Source organism: Rhagoletis pomonella, unplaced genomic scaffold (genome assembly GCF_013731165.1).
Source record: "Rhagoletis pomonella isolate Grant_MI unplaced genomic scaffold, Rhpom_1.0 Rhpom_scaffold_00002, whole genome shotgun sequence".
Classification (NCBI taxonomy): Eukaryota; Metazoa; Arthropoda; class Insecta; order Diptera; family Tephritidae; genus Rhagoletis; species Rhagoletis pomonella.
The window spans coordinates 86,081,488-86,088,239 of NW_023458556.1; the positions used below are offsets into that span (position 1 = coordinate 86,081,488).

Here is a 6,752-nt window from a genome sequence, read left to right on the forward strand (position 1 = left end):
GTTTGAAACGTTCACATTATCAGGAATAAGGGCGTTTTCCTCGCCCTTTACAATTTGATCCACACCCCTTATTGTCTCCAAGCCTACGTTAGCTGAGAAAACGGCTTTGAATTTTTCCAACACCAATTTGGCAAGAGGTCTCTGCGCTTCTATAAGCCGCATGGGCATGTGTATATTTTTTAATCTTTAAAAGAAAATTGTAAATGCTATAATCACCTTTTTAAAGGTAGAAAAGGCAAAAAAAGGCACATATCTAAAAAAAGGCAAAAAAAGGCAACATCAAATGTGTATATATGGAATCAGGGAAAGCTAAATCGTGGACATTCTTAATCGAATATACTCTATCTCTTTAGCAGAAAAAAAGGCAATTTCCATAAAATCCGTACCCTGCCCATTACATTTTAGTATAATTAATCGCGCTGATTTTATATAACTCTTTTTACGCACGCTCTTGAAGGTATTTTCCTATTTAAATATTTTCGTTTAAGATGCAAGATTACACTTTACTACACTAAAATTTGATGGGCTACAAAACAGAATAATCGAAATATTTATAAAAAAAAATCTCTGATTGAAAAGTTTAAAATTTGAAGACAGTTTGTAGAGTTCTATCAAATTTACAGCACAGTTAGGAATTTGAATTTAAATGGTTTATGGAGTATGACTTATAGTACTTAAATAAAAACTGAACGAAAAATATTTAAAATGCAAAACCTTGGAAAAAAAATCACTGCATAACAGGCTAACCTAATATTCGCGGCTTGCGTTTTGGTACGCACGCCGTCGAATTTGTTTTTTTGCGTCACCCGAAATTGGCTTGCGTGCGTTTGCATTTGATTTCATTGAGCGAAACGTCAAATCAAAATGTCACGCAGAACAAAAATTGGAAATTGAGTTAGCTTCATACGCACGCCGTTCAATTTCGGTTGGTCCCATACAAGTTGTATGTGCATGAGAAATTTTTGACAGTAAATTGGCGGCGTGCGTGAATATTAGGTTAGCCTGTAACTACACATTTCGGGTGCTCAGATATATATTTACGTATGTTCAGTATCGTTCATATCAATAGCACCCCCATTTCAAAGTGAGATTGTTTACCACTTTTGTTTATTTTTTTTTTAGATCTGATTAAAAGGGCAAACATTTTGATGAAAAATCTTTAAATTTAACTTTGTTTTGTATAAAGTTTTAAAACACGATTATATGACTTTGTTTTAAGCAGGATATTTTTTTTTATAAAATAATAACAAACAAATTTTAATTCTAAATATATTGTGAATATTTAAAAAAAGAAATGGTGTAAGCAGACCTTTGCTGTTAAGTGTAGCTTAACTAAATTTTATATTTTGCATTAAATTTTATACGTACGTAGATATGTATGTATAACAAGTATTTTTTAGCAAAAAAAAACCGACTTAAAAAAAAAATATATATATATCGCATGATCCAATGATTGGATCTAAATCTGATTAGTATGGGACCATCTCTGAGACACTACCTTTCCGATGCAAAAAGAATTTTCGAAATCGGTTGACGTGGTCCAAAGTTATGCGGTAACATACACAAAAAAACTATTCCGACGAACTGATAACCTCCTCCTTTTTTGGCAGTCGGTTAAAAATGACATTAACGTTACCAATAACGACTTTTTTGGAAATATTTTAGCAGGTGCCCCATAAACTATGTAGATAATTACGTATTAAATAAACGAAAACAGTTTGTTAATAGTTTTAGGGTCTAAGAAAATCGAAAAAGCTTTCACATGACCAGGATGAGTAACATTGATGACAGCGCAACTAGCAACATATGACTTTCAACCATCCAGCTCTGCATCACTTTTGCAGTAGTTCAGAGACAGTTCTGAAATTTGTAGGGCGGAACTAGCGCTTTGCCAGACTGTCCCTAAATTTTGCTGCAGGGAAGTGTTTTCATACATTCGCAGTGGAATAGCATTACTTATTAAAATTAATTTTTTTTGATAATTCAGATATATGGCAACACCGGTTTTTCAATTTTTTCTTTACAAACCTTCTACAGATAAAGAGAAACAAAATGAAATAAAAACGAAACAAATCCGTTGAGCCGTTCTTGAGTTATGCGATAACAAACGAACAGCAATTTATTTTTATATGTAAATATTTTTGTCGAGTGGTGGCAAACCTCTTCAATTTTTTTTTTATTAAATTTGTTAATGCATTCTCAGTAATGTACATTATTGCGGCTTATGTGAATTAAATTTTTTTTTGATATTTGAAATATGTGGCAGCACCGATTTTCCAATTGTTTCTTTACATTCATTTTACAGAAGGACACAAAATGAAATAAAAGCGAAGCAAATCCCTTGAGCCGTTCTTAAGCTATGCGATAACACACGAAAGCAATCCATTTTTACATATAAATTTTTTTTCGAATGGTGGCTGCCCTACCGAAATTTTTTTATGAATTAATTTTTTTTATTTATTCTCAGTGAATCAGCATTTTTGCGGCTCATTTATAATTAATTTTTTTTTCTGATATTGCAGATATCTGGCAACATCATTTTTCCAATTTTCTCCTTACAAACCTTCTACAGACAGAAAGACACAAAATGAAATAAAAACGAAGCAAATCCGTTGAGCCGTTCTTGAGTGATGCGATAAGACATAAAAGCAATCCATTTTTATATATAAACTTTTTTTACGAATGGTGGTAACCCTATCCAAATTTTTTTCCGAATTAATTTTGTTATGCGTTCTCAGTGAAATGGCATTATTGCGGCTTATTTGTAATATTTTTTTTTCTGATATTGCAAATATCTGGCAATATAATTTTACCAGTTTTCTCTTTACCTTCTACAGATAGAAGACACAAAATGAAAGAAAAACGAAGCAAATCCGTTGAGCCGTTCTTGAGTGATGCGATAACACACGAACAGCAATTCATCTATACTAATTATATAAAGAGAAGTCCCTTTTTTTGTAACAGGTAATCTCGCGAACGGCTGGTCCGATTTTCATGAAATTTTGTATACAAATAGCTTTCGGTAACCACCATGTTTTAGGCTAAAAAAATTTGACTTTTTTTCGGGTACGTGGACCAGGGACCGGTCTATTCGAAAAAATCTTATTATGGTCCGATTTGCTTAAAATTAGGTACTTAAGTAGCTATTTAGCACATAATAGCATGTATGACCCATTTTTTCCGGGAAGTGGACCAGGGACCGATCTATTCCAAAAAACCGCATTTATGATCCGATTTGCTTAAAATTCGGTACGTAAGTAGTTTTTTAGCATTTATTAGGATATATGGTCCATTTTTTCCGAGAAGTGGACCAGGGACTGATCTATTCGAAAAAAATCGTTTTTACGGTCCGATTTGCTTAAAATTCGGTACGTAGGTAGCTTTTTAGCATATATTAGCATATATGATCCATTTTGTCCGAGAAGTGGACCAGGGACCGATCTGTTCGAAGAAATCGTATTTATGGTCCGATTTGCTTAAAATTCGGTACGTAGGTAGCTTTTTGCATGGATAAGGTTATAGATTCCTGTTTTCCAATTTTCATGCAATTTCGAATATAAATAGCTTTAAGTAACGACCATATCAAGGGGCGAATTCGTCACTAGGCAAGATTTTTTTTGCGCCAATCAGAAACAACGGATACTGTCAAAATATAATTATAATATATAATATATGTATCTCAACTAATTTATATTTAGAAAGCCGTATGTTAGTTTTCGCAAGGCTCGAGAGCGGCTGAACGGATTTTTTTGAAACTGCCACCTGCCGCACGTGTCCCAAGGATGGTTTTAGGCTGAAAAAAAATCTATATGTCAAGGGGGCGTAGCGCTTCCCATACAAACCGAATTTCTCATGCTACATATCTCTGAAAGTGTGCATGGTAGAGTTTTTGAAATTGGTATGGAGATATACGAAATCAATCGCATACCCTTGGAGAAAAATTTTAGCTATAGTAAAAAGGGGTGTGACATCTCCCATACAAACCGAATTTTTCATACTGCTTATCTCTGGAAATTTTTTGGTAGAGTTCTAGAGTTTTGTATGGAGATGTACGAAATAATTCGCATACTCTTGGAGAAAAATTGGAACTATTGGAAAAGGGGGCGTGGCATCTTCCATACAAACCGAATTTTTCATACTGCCTATCTTTGGAAGTGTTCATGGTAGAGTTCTGGAACTTGGTGTGGAGATATACGAAATCAATTGCATACTCATGAAGAAAGAGGGCAGCTGTTGGAAAGGGGGGCGTGGCTCCTCCCATATAAATCGAATTTTTATACTGCATATCTCTTTAAGTATTCATGGTACAGTATTGTAACTTCGTATGGAGATATGTATATAGTTGAAATCAAGCCCATACTCATGGAGAAAATTTGGGCTATTTGAAAAGGGGTGTGAGGCCTACAAACCTACCGACCTTTAGCTATCTTTGAAGGAATTTTTTTATTCTTCTGTAGGTGTGTTTGTGAGTGAAATCCTCCTAAATGGTTGTACGGATTTTAACGAAACTTTTTGTGTATTTGAGTGGGTCTCTGGATGGTTTAGTTTCACAATTTAATCCGATAGTTGGCGCTGTAGTTGAGTTATTACTAAAAATCTTATTTATGATCCGATTTGGCTAATGTTTTATATATGTGTGCAATACTATTGCAAAAACGTGCTGCCAAGTGGTGCTGAAGTCGAGCTATTACTAAAAATAGTCAAGTGAGAAAAGGGGCCGTGAAGGTCAGATTAAATCGACCTGCTGCACCATTGAGCATATCGACGGTCCTGCGTTTCAATTGGCCCAATGGATGTGATTTTCCAATATTATTATGCGTTCAAACTTTTAAGGTACAGAACAATGATTCGCACCCATTTTGAAATTGCCACCTACTATACTGTAAAGCTTCTAGGACATTCACTATAGAACCGGGTCATTGTTGCCGCCAGGGAGTGAAGAGGAAAAAATTTATTTCACTTTGCGAATAACCGTGCTATGAAATGCCGCACAACTGGAGAATTTCAAGAACGGATATAACACTTTCCTTAGGTTATTTAAAGCGGCAAATGACCACCAAACCTTAATTTTAGCAGACAACTGTGCCAATGAAAATCGTAACCGTGAATTGTTGGTGAAAATGTTGGACCAAAAAGTTTCAATAAAATATATAAAAATTTTGGGCGGGACGAAGTTCGCCGGGTCTTCTAGTTTTTATATATAAAGATATCGATATGAATCAATGCTATATTTCGATGCATCGATGTATTTTTTTGACTTGCGTCCCTAGTGCCACGTGAAATATAAAAAATTAAAAAAAAAATTTAAATTTCAATTGAAAAAAAAGTTGCTGCAGCTTTCTTTCTTAGTAAATTTGTATGCTTCTTGAAGCATTGGTTCATCCTTTGCGAGGTCCAGTAATCAACGGTTGTGCTGCTGAGTTGGGCGAAGTTCCAAAAGCTGCTATGCAACAGAATGGAAAAAGGTTTCACATCAGTGATCGGACTTCTACCACATTGTGGTAGATCTGCCACTTTTTTGAGCATCTACCACACAAGGTCTGAAATTTACCACATATTCGCGTTTTTTATTAGTTTTATTTTTGCTCGACATAATAAGAGCATAAATTGTTTAACACGAATCAATAACAACAGGCAGAATATAAAGAAAATAAACCGTAAAATAGTACATTTTCTCAATATTCAATTTTTCGACAGGAAACGTGGTTTATTGTGTTAAATTGCAAAATATATGATTTATAAAAAGAATTAATAGCGAAAATGATAAAAAACGGCGATTTTTGTGAACGTATTAGCAAATTTCAGTGCATCTAAAGTTTATAAAGCGTTGTTTGCTTTTACTTGAGAATTGTCAAATCCCAAGTAGCGGTTTCTGGAACGTGCCACATTTGTTCGCTACATCGTGATGTGATAAAAAAAAGCTGGCAGGTTACATAAATCTTTCAAAATATGTTAGAAAAATATCTTGATATGGAAGAAACTGCTTTACACTGCCAAGGAAAAAAATTGCTAAAAGTCAACGCAAAACTTCAATCTTGCACTTTATTATACTAAAATAATTTTGTTTTTTAGATTCTAATTAAAATGTTTGCAATTTAAGTGAAACCTTGCAGAGTTTTTTAATTTTTTTACAAAGTTTGATCCAAAACCTGAGATCTACCACATTTTTTTTAAATCTTCCACATTTTTTTCCAGATTTAAGTCCGATCGCTGTTTCACATGCAAATAGATTTTAACAACTGCTACTCTACTAATGCTACCTGTTCAAGGCATGATAAAAACATAACAAGGTAAAACCGTTGAGAGGCAGTCTGACGTTTGCCAGCAATATAATTTAAAAATTCAAAACTCAAACTCACACACACATTTCCATTTTCAATCTCAAACAACAATCCCTGCAAGACAGCTGAGCATCAAATAAGTGCTCATTTTATCATTATCACTAATTACAAAAGTGCTTATTAAAATACTCATTTTTGTTCAGGCGATGGGATAAAACTGAGCACTTTCCCCTTGTTGGTGTAATATTTTACCTCTTCTTACTAATTAAAACTTTGATTAATGAAAAATATATCTGCTCTGCTCTAGAAACTACCAAACTGCTTATTTTCGTTTTTATAAACACATCAGTGCTAATGAATAAAGTACTCATTGTTGTTATTAGCAAGTCCTCAGTGCTAATAAACAAACTACTCATTGTTGTCATTATAAACTCCTCAGCACTAATAATCAAACTACTCATTTTTGTCGTT

General features: G+C 33.9%; 1 protein-coding gene across 1 annotated transcript in view; it reads right to left on the reverse strand.

Annotated features, from left to right (window-relative positions):
* The window catches only part of LOC118734135 (WSCD family member GA21586), a gene marked incomplete at its 5' end in the record, with an annotated part of 276,288 nt that overhangs the window by 86,804 nt on the left and 182,732 nt on the right, over positions 1-6,752 (reverse strand).